Source organism: Phoenix dactylifera, chromosome 4, assembly GCF_051530095.1.
Source record: "Phoenix dactylifera cultivar Ajwa chromosome 4, Ajwa_hap1_PhDact_Kaust_v1.1, whole genome shotgun sequence".
Lineage (NCBI taxonomy): Eukaryota > Viridiplantae > Streptophyta > Magnoliopsida > Arecales > Arecaceae > Phoenix > Phoenix dactylifera.
Window position 1 is genome coordinate 45,196,462 of NC_143193.1, and position 17,585 is coordinate 45,214,046.

Consider the following 17,585-nt stretch of genomic DNA (forward strand, 5'->3'; position numbering starts at 1 on the left):
AAAAGAAAGAAGCGCTAATACCAAATTAACGTGTCTCTGGCAGCTATCAGTGGTGAGGATCTGAAAGAAAAAAGTAAATAAACGGATATGAGCTACACGGCTCAGTAAGTAATCCTGCATAATCCTACCGGATCAACCAGTAGACTAAACATGTAAATCAGGGTTTTGAGAAGCTGACATGCATGTTTATCTAATAATCATCCTGGCATAATAAGTATGCAATTTAAACAAAGCAGTAGTGCAAATCACAAAATTTTCATATTATATGTGTTACGGGGGAAATAAGCCGCCATGCCCCACGTGACCGGCACGCGCGCCCAGGAAGACTACGGCTGCCCTTTGATCCAGCAATCCGACCCCGAGTCGGACGTCCTCGGCTCCGCAGCCCGACCCCGAGTCGGCTGCCCCTTGATCCAGCGCTCCGACCCCGAGTCGGAGATCTCTTGATAACGACAGGCTATTCCCCAGAGGCACGCCGCGGCCTCCTGCTCCACTACTCCCTGCAACGGCTGTATCCGATGCTGCTCCACGATCTCCTGCATCAGCCGTACAAAGCGGAGCCCCACTATGCCCTGACGTGGCCGTACCCGGTGCTGCTCCACGACGCCCTGTAACGGCCATGTCAGTGGCCACACCATCGTGCCCCACGATAACGAACCCCCCCTGAGAGACCCCCCAGCCAGGTATATATGCGGCTGGGGGGAGAAAGGGGGGAGGTGAGCAATATCTCCCAGAGCACTCTCTTACTTGCGATTATCACCTCTCCTCCTCCTCCAATCTCCTCTGACTTGACCGTCGGAGGGCCATCACCACCCTGGTGGTGGTGAAAGGCTTGTTTGCAGGTTTCTTGGCGGAAGGTGGAGCGCGACCAACACCAACCAAGACAACTCAGACGGAACCCCGTTCACACCGCAGTGCCAATCGTTCTCGGTTTGGACCACCAGCAACAGTTGGCGCTAGAGGAAGGGCCGAATCTTAGAACGATCGTAATGGCACGGCGAGGTGGTCGTGGAGCTTCCAATGCTTCCGGTCGCGGAGCCTCTCGCGCCTCCGGCCGAGAGGCTGCTGCGTCCCCAACGCACTCTCAGCAGCACTCCACCGCCCCTTCTCCCATTCAGACGGTCGAAGCTGCCCAGTTCGACCAGCTAGCCCAGCAGGTTCGCACCCTCGCGGAGGCAGTGCAGAATCTGCAGGGCGTGATCTCTCGGGTGCCGCAACGGGCTCAGGAGCCGCTGCCCCCCGAGCACTCGCCTCTTCCTCACAACCCGCGCTCCTTCCTCTCCCATGGAGAGGAGCGCCGGCGCGAGGAGGATTCTCGAGTGCGGTCCATTCTGCCAGGACCTTCTCATCGGAGCTGTGCGGGGTACGAGAGGCGGACCCGGGCGCGTTCTCAGACACCCCAGTCCTCGAGGGGCCCGCACTCCAGTCGGTCCCCCTCGCGCCGCTCCTTGTCCCCCACCCACCGGTCGCGCTCCCTGGACCGGCGGGTGGACGATCTCCACAGACAACTCCAGGTCCTGAAGGGCCACTCCAAAGATCCCTTCGCTGACTTGGAGATCTCCTCCCAGCCGGCGCTTGCCTCGAGGATCCTGCGGACCCCGAACCCGCCGGGGTTCAAAATGCCGGCGATCGAACCCTACGACGGGGCGGCGGACCCGCGGGACCACGTGGAGAGTTTCAGGACTCTTATGCTCCTCCATGGAGCATCGGATCCGCTCCTCTGCAAGGCCTTCCCGGCGACCCTCCGTGGCCCGGCAAGGGCATGGTTCGCCGGCCTGGAGGCTAACTCCATCCAGTCCTTCGACCAGTTCACCCGCTTCTTCATCAGCCATTTCGCCGTCAGTAGCAGGCGGCGACTGGTCTCCGACTCCCTCTTTGATGTCCGGCAAAACGAGGGAGAAAGCCTGCGGGATTATCTCACCCGCTTCAACAAGGCTACACTGGAGGTCCGGAACCTGAGCCAGGAAGTGGCTCTCTCAGCCCTGAAGCGTGGCTTCCGGAAGGGCAGACTCACCTTCTCCCTGGACAAACGCCTGCCGCGGAGCTTCCCGGAGCTGTTATCTCGGGCAAACCAGTATGCAGACGCCGAGGAGGCAGCCTCCCACCGGAACAAGGAGGCCGCCGAGGCCCCTCTAAAGCCCGGGAAGAAAAGGCGAAAAGAGGCACCCCAGAGGAGGAGCCCGACGCCTCAACGCCGGCGCAGAAGCCCGTCACCAGCAAGGAACCACGGCGCCACACGCCCTCGTTCTCCGCACCGACGCTTCAACCGATACACCCCACTCCTGGCCCCCCGGGCCCAGATCCTCATGGAGGTCAAGGGGCGGGAGGACCTCCCGGTCCCGAGGCAGATGAAGAAGATCCCTGGGAGGAGGCCTTCTCGGGCGTACTGTGAGTACCACCGAGACCACGGCCACGATACCGAAGACTGCTTCCAGCTTCGGGACGAGATCGAGGCTCTCATTCGCCGAGGGCGTCTCGGTCGATATGTAAACGACCGACGTCCCCCGGCAGACCCGCGTCCGGTCGACCCGGCCCCTCAGGAGCCTCGGGAGCAGAATCGACCCGTTGCGGGAGTGATCCACACCATCACTGGGGGCTGCTCTCGGCCCGTGAGGAACGCAGGGGGCTCGGCGGAAGCATCAGGAGTGGCCGTCGCGAAGAGGCAGCGGGTCGGAAATGTAATCACTTTTTGTGATGAAGATGTAAAGGGGGTTCAGACTCCCCACGATGACGCCATGGTGATCTCTCTCACTATGGCGAACTATGATGTAAGGCGTGTTCTTGTGGATAGTGGAAGCTCAGCTGATATTTTGTATTACGAGGCCTTCCAAAAGATGAGCTTGTCCCGACAATTGTTGCACAAAACATCCACCCCCCTCATAGGATTCACTGGAGACGCTATCTCGGCCGAAGGTGTCATTGAGCTGCCTGTGACTGCGGGCGTTGCACCCGCAGAAGCCACGGTGCGACTCGGGTTCTTGGTCGTCCGTGTCCCCTCGGCCTACAACGCTATCCTCGGACGACCCGGACTGAACGCCCTTCGCGCGGTGGTTTCTACCTACCATTTGCTCATGCGGTTCCCCACGGCGGCCGGGATTGGAGAGGTCCGAGGTGACCAACCAACCGCACGGCAGTGTTTCCTAGCAACTCTCAAAGGGAAGAAGCCCATAGAGGCCCTAAGCGTCGAGTCCCTTGACGCCAGAGACGAAGTGGCCTTGCGGCACGGGGAGCCGGCCGAGGGCGTAATCGAAGTTCCCCTCGAAGAAGGCCGCCCGGACCGCACGGTCCGGGTCGGTGCCAACCTCGACTTGGAAGCTCGGCTCCGATTAGTGGAATTCCTCCGAGCCAATGCTGATGTGTTTGCCTGGTCGGCGGCCGATGTACCTGGGATCGACCCGGAGGTCATTTCTCACGCCCTCAACGTCGACCCGACCCACCGACCAGTAAAGCAAAAGAAGAGACACTGTGCCCCGGATCGGATCCGGGTGGTCGACCAGGAGGTAGACAAACTCTTGGAGGCAGGTTTCATAAGGGAAGTGAGCTACCCCGAGTGGCTGGCAAACGTCGTACTTGTCCGGAAGGCGAGCGGAAAGTGGAGGATGTGCGTCGACTACACCGACCTGAACAAGGCGTGCCCCAAGGATAGCTTTCCGCTTCCGCGAATAGACCAACTGGTCGACGCGACTTCCGGATATCAGCTGCTGTCTTTCATGGACGCCTTCTCCGGCTACAACCAAATAATGATGGCTCCACAGGACGAGGAGAAAACGGCCTTCATAATAGACAGGGGGCTGTACTGTTACAAGGTAATGCCCTTCGGTCTGAAGAACGCTGGCGCTACTTACCAGCGCCTCGTCAATAAAATCTTCAAGGAGCAGATCGGCCGGAACATGGAGGTGTACGTGGACGATATGCTGGTAAAGAGCCGCCATGCGGATCAGCACATTGCGGATCTGGAGGAGACCTTCGCCACCTTGCGGAAGTTTCGTATGAAGCTAAACCCAGCGAAGTGCGCCTTTGGTGCTTCGGCCGGGAGGTTCCTCGGCTTCATTGTCAACCAGCGGGGGATCGAGGCCAACCCGGACAAAATCAAGGCCATCCAAGATATGTCCCCTCCGACCAAAGTGAAGGAGGTTCAGGAGCTCGCTGGGAGGGCCGCCGCGCTCGGACGATTTGTGGCAAAATCGGCCGAACGCTGCCAACCGTTCTTCAAGGTGTTAAAGCGCCCGAAAGACTTCCTCTGGACGGCTGAATGTCAAGTGGCGTTCGACCAGCTCAAGGAGTACATGGCGTCTCCTCCCCTGCTGTCCAAGCCGCAAGAGGGGGAGATGCTCTACCTTTACCTGGCGGTCTCCCCAACCGCAGTCAGCGCAGTACTGGTTCGGGAAGAGGCAAAACTTCAGAAGCCCGTGTACTACACCAGCCGAGTCCTCCGGGATGCCGAGACGCGGTACACGAAGGCTGAAAAGATCGCCTTCGCGCTGCTGACTGCGACCAGGAGGCTTCGCCCCTATTTCCAGGCTCATTCTGTCACCCTTTTGACCGATCAACCACTGCGGCAGATCCTCAGCAATCCTGAGAATGCGGGACGGCTGGTGAAGTGGGCAGTAGAACTTGGTGAGTTCGACATCCGCTACCAGCCCCGGCCCGCCATCAAGGCCCAGGTGCTCGCGGACTTTCTCGCTGAGTGCACTGTGCAGGAGGCGGAACCTAGGCCGCCGGAAACACCCAGCCTCGATCTCCCGATCTGGACGCTCCACATTGACGGGTCGTCGAACCCTGAAGGTGGAGGGGCTGGGCTGGTCCTTACCAATCCCGATGGAGTGATAGCCGAGTATGCCTTGAGGTTCGGATTTCCAGTGACCAACAATGAGGCGGAGTACGAGGCCCTAGTCACGGGACTCAAACTCGCCAAGGAGCTCGGCATCCGGCGTCTGAAGGTCTTCACCGACTCCCAGCTGGTGGTCGGGCAGGTTCGAGGGGAGTTCGAGGCACGGAGCCCGACCATGCAGAGCTACGTCCGGAAGGTGCAAGCACTCATTCCCGACCTCGGCAGTATTGACATTCAGCAGGTCCCAAGGAGCGAAAATGCTAGGGCCGACAGGTTGTCCCGCTTGGTGGGCGCTGAGGCACACAACTTGTCAAGGGCGATATACCTGGAGACCCTAGATGCCCCGAGCATCGGCGAAGCTGAAGCGGTAATGGCAATTGATCCGGAACCATCTTGGATGGACCCGCTTGTAGCTTACCTCGCCGAAGGGATCCTCCCCGAAGATGAAGATCAAGCTCGGCGACTTGTTATGAAGTCCGCCCACTACGTACTCTACGAAGGGAGGCTGTACCGGACCTCGTTCACCGCCCCCCTCTTAAGGTGCCTCCGCCCTTCGGAAGCGGCTTACGCCCTCGGCGAAGTCCACGAAGGCATCTACGGATCGCACCTGGGGGCTAGGTCCCTGGCACATAAGATCATGAGGCAAGGCTACTATTGGCCGACCTTATTGGAAGACTCAAAGGATCACGTACGGAAATGCGACGCCTGCCAGCGCCACGCCAACATCCAGAGAGTCCCCTCTGTTCCCTTGGCGCCAATCACCGCCCCCTGGCCCTTTGCACAGTGGGGAATGGATATCCTCGGACCATTCCCCATCGCTTCGACCCAGCGGAAATTTTTGATTGTCGCCATCGACTACTTCACCAAGTGGGTGGAGGCAGAGCCACTGGCCATCATCACGGAGGCGCAAGTCCGGAAGTTCGTAAAGAAGAACATCATTGTCCGATTTGGGGTACCTCGGGTCCTCATCTCGGATAACGATCGACAGTTTGATAACAAGCATTTCCGAGACTTCTGCGAGGAGTTCGGGATCGAACATCGGTTCACGTCCGTGTCGCATCCCCAAACCAACGGCGAGGCCGAGGTCACAAATCGGACAATCCTCCAAGGTATCAAAGCGCGGATCGGACGGACGGGGCAAGCTTGGGTCGAGGAACTCGAGAATGTCCTTTGGGCGTATCGGACCACGCATCGGACTCCTACCGGGGAGACGCCTTTCAGCCTAACCTATGGTACGGAAGCCGTTGTCCCCGTAAAGCTCGGACTTCCCTCACCTCGGGTAGCCGCACACCGACCCGAGGCCAACTCGGAGCAACTCCGAGGGAACCTGGATCTCTTGGAAGAAGCAAGGGAAATGGCGCAGGTTCGGATGGCAATGTATCAGCGGAGGGTGGCCCGATATTACAACTCCAAAGTCCGACCGAAGCTTTTCAGAATTGGAGATCTGGTGCTGAGGCGAGCTAAGGCATCTCAACCTACGGAAGGTGGGAAGCTAGCGCCGAATTGGGAAGGCCCGTATAAAGTTCGTTGGGTAAACCGACCTGGCTCCTACCAGTTGGAAGCCCTAGATGGCCGAGAAATTCCAAGGGGCTGGAATTCCGCTAACCTGCGGATGTATTACCAGTAGAACAACAAGGCCAGAAAGACAATTTGAAAAGGTGCAACACTTTTCATTTCAATAATTTCTGGTTACAATGGCGTGCTCGTGTGATTACAAGGAATTCCCAGAGGGGAATTAGGGAGTAAAGAAAGCAAAGAAGAGGTGGAGAATCCGTGGAGCTGAGGACCGAGGATCCCAAACCCTCAACCCAAAGCAGCTGCAATCCCACCGGAAGTGGGTGCTTCTAACCGGAGGCGCCATCCAGCACCTCACCAAAAAGACGAGGAGCCGCCGCAGAAGAAGCTCCCGCTGCCCCCAGGGGAACGCCGCCTCCAAAGGATATTCCCATCCTCCCCAGTGGTAGGAAAGAGAAGGAATACGAGGGGGAAGAGCATATGGAGGCGCGGTCCCGGACTGAGCGTCTGGTGCAGAGCTCGATCGGGAGGCTGAACTTCAAGGAGGGGAGATGTGATCCCGGATGAAACGCCTAGAGCGGAGTTCCGCCGGGAAGACCCTCCTTGTTGATCCCAGATGAAACGGCTAGTTGGCTGAAGTCGCAAGGGGAGCGTCTCCCCTTTCCTTCAACAGGAGTCTCTCAGTCATATGCCAAGGAGGAGGTCCGCGATCCATGGCAACCTGAACAGCTCCGACTTGGCAAACTCCATCGTACCTGCACCTGTATTTATAGCCAAACTGCGGCCCCTTGGTCGTTCCGATGCGGGTGGCTCCAATAAATGCAGGCGCATTGAAACCGGAGCCGTTCCGGCTCCCGAGGCGTATCTCCCCGCGATTTCCTAAGCGTCATTCTCCTTAAACCGCATTCTTTGCGCAGGACAATCCGGGTGTCATGTACCCCTAGGTCCACATATCTCCGCTCGCGCCCAGGCCGTATCCTCCTCGAAGAACCCGCGTATCGCGGCCGCTCAACTAACACTCCTCGCAAGCAGCAGCTGGCGATCCGATTTCCCAGGTAACGCATTAATTAGCGTTTAATGCCCTTCTCGTGTTCCCCCAGGCAACGCTTAGAGAAAAGGAGAAACATGATCGCGGCTGGCCACGGAGAAACCCCGTCGGGCAGCGAGCGACAAGCGCACGACCAGCGAGCGGAATTTTCCGAGGCTCGGCCCTCGGATGCCTGGCTAGCCCGATGATCATCCCGGGAGCAGACTAGCCGGAAGCCCCGACCGGTCGCCTCGGCTTGCGCCAGCCTTGGCCGACCAACGAGTGGAATGTCCCGAGGCTCGGCCCTCGGATGCCTGGCTAGCCCGATGATCATCCCGGGAGCAGACTAGCCGGAAGCCCCGACCGGTCGCCTCGGCTTGCGCCAGCCTTGGCCGACCAACGAGTGGAATGTCCCGAGGCTCGGCCCTCGGATGCCTGGCTAGCCCGATGATCATCCCGGGAGCAGACTAGCCGGAAGCCCCGACCGGTCGCCTCGGCTTGCGCCAGCCTTGGCCGACCAACGAGTGGAATGTCCCGAGGCTCGGCCCTCGGATGCCAGGCTAGCCCGATGATCATCCCGGGAGCAGACTAGCCTGAAGCCCCGACCGGTCGCCTCGGCTCGCGCCAGCCTTGGCCGACCAACGAGCGGAATGTCCCGAGGCTCGGCCCTCGGATGCCAGGCTAACCCGATGATCATCCCGGGAGCAGACTAGCCTGAAGCCCCGACCGGTCGCCTCGGCTCGCGCCAGCCTTGGCCGACCAACGAGCGGAATGTCCCGAGGCTCGGCCCTCGGATGCCAGGCTAACCCGATGATCATCCCGGGAGCAGACTAGCCTGAAGCCCCGACCGGTCGCCTCGGCTCGCGCCAGCCTTGGCCGACCAACGAGCGGAATTTCCTGAGGCTTGACAACCCTCGGATGCCAGGCTAACCCGATGATCATCCCGGGAGCAGACTAGCCTGAAGCCCCGACCGGTCGCCTCGGCTCGCGCCAGCCTTGGCCGACCAACGAGCGGAATTTCCTGAGGCTTGACAACCCTCGGATGCCAGGCTAACCCGACGATCATCCCGGGAGCAGACTAGCTTGAAGCCCCGACCGGTCGCCTCGGCTTGCGCCAGCCTTGGCCGACCAACGAGCGGAATTTCCTGAGGCTTGACAACCCTCGGATGCCAGGCTAACCCGACGATCATCCCGGGAGCAGACTAGCCTGAAGCCCCGACCGGTCGCCTCGGCTTGCGCCAGCCTTGGCCGACCAACGAGCGGAATTTCCTGAGGCTTGACGGCCCTCGGATGCCTGGCTAGCCCGATGATCATCCCGGGAGCAGACTAGCCGGAAGCCCCGACCGGTCGCCTCGGCTTGCGCCAGCCTTGGCCGACCAACGAGTGGAAGGTCCCGAGGCTCGGCCCTCGGATGCCAGGCTAACCCGATGACCATCCCGGGAGCAGACTAGCCTGAAGCCCCGACCAGTTGCCTCGGCATGCGCCAGCCTTGGTCGACCAACGAGTGGAATTTCCTGAGGCCTAACCCTCGGATGCCTGGCTTGGCGCCGGAAGAATTTTCTGAGGCCTAACCCTCGGATGCCTGGCTTAGCGCCGGAAGAATTTTCCGAGGCCTAACTCTCGGATGCCTGGCTTAGCGCCGGAAGAATTTCCTGAGGCCCAACCCTCGGATGCCTGGCCTAGCGCCGGAAGAGTTTCCTGAGGCCTAACCCTCGGATGCCTGGCTTAGCGCCGGAAGAATTTCCTGAGGCCTAACCCTCGGATGCCTGGCTTAGCGCCGGAAGAGTTTCCTGAGGCCTAACCCTCGGATGCCTGGCTTAGCGCCGGAAGAATTTCCCGAGGCCTAACCCTCGGATGCCTGGCTTAGCGCCAGAAGAATTTCCCGAGGCCCAACCCTCGGATGCCTGGCTTAGCGCCGGAAGAGTTTCCTGAGGCCTAACCCTCGGATGCCTGGCCTAGCGCCGGAAGAATTTCGGGAGCCAGGAGTCAGCAAGACGCTACCGAGAGTTAAAAGAAAAAGAAGGACGAAGGCGAGATGAAGAAACATTCAACTTGCATTAATTTTTATTGTTTCAGGGCCGAGGCCCATACAATTTGGCAAAACCCCGGTATACAAAAAAAAAAGGAGAAGACAACGAAAGGTACAAGAGGTCAGCTTGGAGGAACTCCCGGGTCGGGAACGTCGGGCTCGTCCGCAGGAGGTAGGGAAGCAGCAGGAGAACCAGCAGGCAATGGCGCCGGAGAGGAGTCGAGAAGGGAAATCTCGCTCAGGTCAACTTCGGGGTACTTAGCCGACACCCTTGCCAGGCCCTCCTCGAAGCCTAAGATAAAGGCTTCGGCCCCCGCGTCCGACGCGTCACGGACAAACTCGTCGGACTGACGATAGGTCTGTACTGCCTCCGACATATCATGAGCGAACTCGGCGGACTGGCGATAAGCCTCTACCGCCTGACGCCCGATTTCCGCACTCCTCTCGGCCAGCGCCGCCTCCGCCCGCTCCATAATCTGGGCTTTCGCCTCCAAGACCTTCGCCACAATCCGGCCTTCCGCCTCGGTGGAGACCCTCAGCAGCTCAGCCCGAGCCTCCTTGTGCTTCGCTTCGGCAGCAATGCGAGCAGCCTCAGCCTCCGTCAGGCGCGAATGAAGCTCCTGATCGCTCGCACGGGACTTCTCCAAGGCCGACTCCAATTCGCCCAGCTTAGCTTCAAGAGACCGGATTCGGTTGCGGGCGTTGTCGGCTGACCGCTGGGCCTTCTCCCACCTCTCCCGGTAGTCGGCAGCCTTCCGGGACTGCTTCTCGGCCCGCTCATCCGTCTTCTTGACCTCGCCCTCGAGACCCGAGGCAACCTTGAGCTGCTCCTGAGCCTCCAACAGTTGCTTCTCGAGGGCAGCAAAGCCGAGTGCCCGCTCTTCGGCCTCCCGGAGCCTCGCCTCGAAGCCCCCGGTCGTCCTGCCTGCCACAGCCTGGCCTCCCTTTTCCACTGCTTTCAGCCGGTCCTCGGCCTTCGCCAGAAGCCCCGCCTGTTCCTTGTAGCACTCCTCCAGACGGATCATGTACTGGGCGAGCTAAGAAATAGGAAAAATAAGGGAGTCAGGCGGAGAACAACAGAGCCAATAAATGGTGAAAAGCGGCCAGAAGAATACTCACCGACATGAGACAGACACAGCTGGCAGCCCCAACGTCAGAGACCTCCAACTCCCGGACCCGCCGACGGTCCTTCTCCAGCAGCACTGTTTCGATGAGATTTCGGGCGCCATCGGTAGTGAAGGCAGACCCCGATTTCTCCCCAGAGCCGGACGGTGGTTCTGCAGCCTTACCCCTATCCATCGCCTGGGGAAGAGTCCGGCCGACCGCGCTCGGGGCGGGGGTCACCCCAGGAATTGATAGGGTCCCGCTCGGTCGGGGCCTCGGCGCGTCCCTCCTCGAGTCATCAGGAGCCGACCGAGTCGAAGGCCGGGTCGGGGATCGATCACGTCCGACCCGTCCGTCTCGGGCAGGCTCGGATGATACCTCCGGAGTAGCGGCAATCTTACCACCGGAGGGCTGATACAGCGTCAGCTGCCGGTCCGTGCCCACGACGTCTCCCTGATCGGTGGGCCCGGACTCGTCGGTCGGCGTCGGAGGCACCTCCTTACGGGACTTCTTCGCCGGTGGGGCCCCACTCGGAAGAGCTCGTTTCCTCCTCTGGGCTGCTTCCAGCAGGGACGCCCTACCAACAGCCTTTGTCTTCACCGACCGCATGACGTCGTCGATCTCTGCAAAAAGGACGGGATAGTCGGAGACGGAGAAACCAAAGGAAAGAACGGGACGAAAGAAGGGAAAAAGTCAAGAAAGAATCGGTGGCGGACTCACGGTCGGTGGGGACCGAGCTCAGACCGACATTCACCAAAGTATCCTCGGAAATAAGGCGGGCCACCGGGGGGAGCTGGCCCTCGGCAACCAACCCCTTCAAGGCGGCCAAGCCATCGGACTCCTCCCTTGACAGTCTCGATAGGCCGATCGGAGACTTCATCGGGGTCTCCCAGGTCGCCCTGATTTCCCAAGAGGGATCTACATCAACAAAAAAGAAGCGCTCCTTCCATTTGTGAATGGAGGTAGGAGCCTCCTTGACAAGGCCGCATCCTCGCCGCGCTGCGAAGCACCACCACCCTTTGTCCTGGGGGTGGCCGCTCAGGCTGTAGAACTCCCAAAAAACATTCAGGGTGGCGGGGATCTCGTGCATACGGCAGAGAACCTGGAAGACCGTCAGGGCCCGCCACGAGTTCGGCACCAGTTGCGTCGGTGCCACTCTTAAACCCCGTAGCACCTGCATGACCAAGTCCGAAGGGGGAAAGCGGAACCCGGCCTGGAGAATGCCCTCATTGATGGCGATCTTCCCTGGAGGAGGATGGGACATCCTCTCCTCAGGCCCCGGGAGCGTGGCGTTGCAGGCCTCGGGAAGGTGGTACCGAGCCACGAGTCTGTCTAAGTCTGTGGCGACCAGCTCCGACTTAATTTGGTCTGCTCTCACTTCGCCCATTCCTAATGGCCAATAAACCTACGGTCAGAACGGGGACAGGAAGGGGGGAAAGACCGAAGCGACTGGAGTACACTAGTATAAGAGGGGAAAGTATGGAGAGCCCTAAGTAGAAGAATGGGGAAAACTCACCGGAAAAGAGGTGAGAACGGCTCCGAGAGCGCCAAAGGAGAAACAAGTGAACAGTCCGACGGCAGCAACAGCTGCGCAAAGGGGAAACTTGAAAATATCTGTAAAGAAGAAGACGGACGGGGAGAGGCCCCCGATTAAATAGGCGGAAAGGCAAGTGACGCCTCGATGACGCCAGAGGACGCCTGGCTGCCGAAGGGTCGCTCGCGCCCCAAAGGCGAATCGACACCATTAAGGAAGGATGTCCGCCGAAATCCTCAGACTGCCAGGTCGGCAATAACCGCCATACGCCATAAAAAGGGCGGGGAGCTCGAAGCGCGCGCGCCTCTCCGAGGAACGGCGGCAATCCCGAAACATCACTCCCTTCACCTGTTCCCCTTCTGGTTCCAGGCTCGGAAGCGGGGGGCTACTGTTACGGGGGAAATAAGCCGCCATGCCCCACGTGACCGGCACGCGCGCCCAGGAAGACTACGGCTGCCCTTTGATCCAGCAATCCGACCCCGAGTCGGACGTCCTCGGCTCCGCAGCCCGACCCCGAGTCGGCTGCCCCTTGATCCAGCGCTCCGACCCCGAGTCGGAGATCTCTTGATAACGACAGGCTATTCCCCAGAGGCACGCCGCGGCCTCCTGCTCCACTACTCCCTGCAACGGCTGTATCCGATGCTGCTCCACGATCTCCTGCATCAGCCGTACAAAGCGGAGCCCCACTATGCCCTGACGTGGCCGTACCCGGTGCTGCTCCACGACGCCCTGTAACGGCCATGTCAGTGGCCACACCATCGTGCCCCACGATAACGAACCCCCCCTGAGAGACCCCCCAGCCAGGTATATATGCGGCTGGGGGGAGAAAGGGGGGAGGTGAGCAATATCTCCCAGAGCACTCTCTTACTTGCGATTATCACCTCTCCTCCTCCTCCAATCTCCTCTGACTTGACCGTCGGAGGGCCATCACCACCCTGGTGGTGGTGAAAGGCTTGTTTGCAGGTTTCTTGGCGGAAGGTGGAGCGCGACCAACACCAACCAAGACAACTCAGACGGAACCCCGTTCACACCGCAGTGCCAATCGTTCTCGGTTTGGACCACCAGCAACAATATGCATATGAAACCGTGCCCCCCGGCATGCCGTGGTCCTTTTACTCTTGGATGCTACTGCGAAGTCAGACTCGGCCACTGGCGGGGCCAGCTCAGTTACTATTCAGCCACTGGCGGGGCAAGCTCAGTTACTATTCAGCCACTGGCGGGGCAGGCCCAATTCCAATTCAGCCACTGGCGGGGCAGGCTCAGTTACTATTCAGCCACTGGCGGGGCAGCTCAGTTACTATTCAGCCACTGGCGGGGCAGCTTAGTTACTATTCAGCCACTGGCGGCTCAGTCATTCTCAGTAGCATCTTTGAGCCCATTATAGTGCCTCTGGGCTAGCTAAGGCTTTACAAACTTACATGCATGATTAAAATATCAGTATCATCATGTCACATACATAGCCATAGCTTCTGGGATCATGCAAGTTACTTATGCATTGTAACATATCATGCATGAAACATATATACTTAAAATAAATGCTTAGGAAAACATTAATAACATGACATGATCCATAACAGGATTAGGACAGGTTACTTACTTTCTTCACAAATCATGTATACAATTCAAATTGTATGAAAAACACTGGTTCATCTTATAAAACATAATACAGGATCTACGATAAGATTAAGATAGATTACTTACGTCAATTCGCTTTCCAAATTGCTCAAGTCCAGGTGACAAATCCTTAATCACCTAAAACAACATAATAGGGATTACATTATTCCCTATTTATTTATTATAAAATCTCTTAGTTCATCATATTATGAATTTACTTGCTTGGATCCCATCCAAGGATTTAGCCCAAGTCCAATTTGAAGCCTTTGGGGTTCGATTTAAAACCAGATTGGGTCTGCTGGAACTAACTCAATTTAATTGGGTTCGGACCCAAATCAATTTGGGCTTAATTCGGTTCGGATTTGACCCAATTTGCAGTTTGGGCTCGTCCAGACTTAGCCCAATTTAATTAGGCTCGGGTTCAGGTTCAATTGGCTAAATCAATTTCTTATTATTGGGCTTAACGGGTTTCGGACCCGAACCCGATTCCGGCCCGTTAACCCACTCTTTTCTTTTCTCTTCTCTTTTTCTTTCTTTTCTTTTCTTTTTCTTTTTCTTTTCTTTTCTTTTTTTTTTTTCTTTTTCTTTTCTTCTCTTCTCTTCTCCTTTTTCTTTTCTTCTCCTTCCCGAAGCTTCCTCCCCTCCTCCTCTCTTTCCTTCCTTCTCTCCCGATCTCCCCCTTCCTCTCTTCTCCGACGATGGCAGGACGGCGAGCGGAGGGGAGGATGGCGAGCGGAGGGAGACGGCCCACGACCGGCGGCGTCCGCGGCCAAGCCCCGCGGCATCCCCGGCCGAGCCCGCGGCCGAGCTCTTGGCTTCCCCGGCCGAGCCCGCGGCCGAGCTCTCGGCTTCCCCGGCCGAGCCCGCACCGGCGACGCTCACGGCCGTACACGGCAAGTCCCCTCCTCCTCTCCTTTCTCTCTCTCTCCTTGGTTCCGATCGGAAGCCCTAGCCATTTCGGCCGGTCCTCCGGTCTTCTTCTTCTCCTCCGGCCGGATCTACGGCCTCTTCCTCCTCTCTCTTTCTTTCTTTCTTTCTTTTCTTTGGTCCTTCCCCTCCGGCACCACCCCATATTCTCTCTCTCTCTTACTCCCAAACCCTCTCTCTTCCTCTCTCCATTTTCCCCTGTGAAGGAAGAAGGGGGGTTTGGGAGGGCCGAGCCACAGTCGGCAGTGCCACCGCCGAGCTCGCGGCGTCCACAGCCGCGCCTGCGGCTGAGCCCACGGCCGCGCCTGCGGCCGATGCCCGCGGCCACACACGGGTGAGTCCCCTCTTCCCTCTCTCCTTTTTCTTCTTTCTTTCATTTTCTTTTCTTTCCTCCCTTCTTCTTCTTCACTGAGACCCCCTATCCCACTGAAGAAGAAGAAGGGGAATGGACTCCGGCCGACTGCAGCCCCCTACCGAGAGCCGGCAGTGACTGCAACTGAGGTCCATGGAGTCCCTCCTCTATTTTTATTTTGGTAACAGGAGCTTACCATTTCCGGGGATGACCTGCGGTGCCTCCTCTCCAACACCTCTGCCGACTTAGGGGTTCCTCCTTCCTCTTGGAGCTTCCGGGCTCTCTCTCTTTCTCTCGTTCGGTGTTTAGGGGGTCTGTCATTTTGGGGTTGCCGGCATAGGCTTAAAGGACTGTTTAAGGATGAGACCCCCTCTGAGAGGTCCCTTCCCTCTCCATTCCTCCATACCTCGGGACTGGCCGCCGCCCCCCTTGTCTCCGGCGCGCCGGCAGCGGCTGTCAGCAGGGGTGAGGGTCACCCCTCCCTGTCGGTCTTATCCCTTCGTTTTTATTATTTTTTATTTCAATCCTTATACAGCACTGCCCACAGTGGAATTTGGGCCCAACCCTTAACTGGGCCCATTTCTTATTGGGCCTAGTAGGTTCTGGGCCCGGACATTACAAAAACCACGCTGATAGAGTAACAGGAAGTTGCCGGGTCTTTTTTGGTTTTTTAGTTCCAAGGTCTTTTAGGAATGGTGGATTCAATTTGACCTTCCTAATGAATTTTATCTGCTGTTATGTTCTGAGTAACTTATGAGATAATGGTGACAATTTGGGCTCTCAAAAGTAGTTGCTGACATCCTGTTGGAGAGAGAGGAGTGTGTTTGTGACTAATCTTTGGAGTGATGAAAATAACCCCGTTCTCGTTGTCATTTTCTCAGATGGAATCTCTTCTTCCCTGTTAGAGCACTGCAAATTATTGAAGCCTCTTTTGCAGGCTTAACATGATCTTAGCAAATATTTTTTTTTGATTTTCTTTGCAACCATTGAGTTTTACCTTGTTAGGAGATAAATTTTCTGAGGAATTGTAAACAGAAGCAAAATTCTTACGGTTTCTTAGGATTCCGGGAGTTAGGTTTAAAGTAAGTTGAAACTGGATCAGGTATCAGTATATCTATATCCATAATATGGATACAGATATTAGTTAGATGCAAAATTCATATCCATAATTATTTTAAATAGATACAGATACAAATCGGATATTATAAATATGGATATAAATATAGATATAAGTCGGATAATTAAATTTTATGACTATAAAATTAAAGATATTACTAAGTGAATGATACATCAAGTTAATAATATATTAATGTGGTCATATATTTCTTTTAAAAATTCATAAATACTATATAAAATTAAATATAATTATAAATAGAATTGAATATTCAGATTTAAATCGAGTAGTTGCCTATAGATATCCATATATATTTTTCTTTGATGAACATGGATACAGATAAAGATAATAGTCAGATGCTCAAATTTTTATTCATATCTAAATATATTCAGATACGAAAATGGATATTATTGGATCCACTTTTATCCCTAAAAGTAAGCAATTAATAGAAAGAAGGCCGCTAATTGTTTCGAAAACTAGATTACAGTCATGAGGTGGAATTCTCTGTTCCTTCTGCTGTATTTGTTTTCTAAGTGCTATTCATAGCTGTACCTGAAGTTTACAAAGAAATGGGTATAATGCTTATTGATGATGTTGTAAAGAAGAAGCAAGGAAAGAAAACAAAGTGAAGCAAAAGAAGAGAAAATCCCATAATCCCATTATATTCATGTTGTTGATTATCCGTAGGGCTATTGGCAGGGCTTAGAATAGTGGAAGGCTGGCAGACAAAATCATATTTTTTTTTTAATGATTTTTCATTACAATACGATCATTGAGATTATAGCATTCAAGTTTTTGGTCGATTTCCAATATTTTTGAAATATCAGACATCTCATTTTGTTTTCTTTTAGTTGATATGATGTCATTACCCAGTTTGATTTCTGTTTTTATAGATTTTAAGTATGTGCTGCTAGTGATTACCCTGAAGGGGTTTAATATTTAAAAGGTTGGAATCTTTTCTCACCAAAAAATGGTTGGAATCTTTAGTTTATGGTGAACCTTGGTTCTTTTAAAACTAGGAGGTTATCCTGACGTTAATTGTTTATTGATGTTTGTTTATGGCGAACCTTAATTTAGTTTAAAACTATTATACTTCTATTGTAGCTTTTCTCAAAGTATTTCATTGAACTGTTTCAACCATTACATTTGTACTCTTTCTTGACAGAGCACAAAGATGGGGGCTAGGCCTCCCCAAAATCAGGACAATCTTCTCCACTTTTCATGATGCAAACCAATGGCATGGCTAGGTATATACTATCCGAGGTTGTGCATCTCAGTATTTTCCTAAATTTTTGCTATACTATGCTTAGTTGTTTCTTTAATACATCAAAAACCATATAGAATTTTGACACTAAGTCCCGTAATAGTATTTGAAAGGGTTACAACCTAAGATCTTATGTCAAAAAAACTACTCGAAAGGTGTTATTTAGATTTCTTGGTACTGTACAAGTACCCAAGATCTACTTAGTGTATAACTGATATAGGATTAAACACATATCTACCTGGATCTTCACGTATTCTTTTCGTTTAAACCCTAG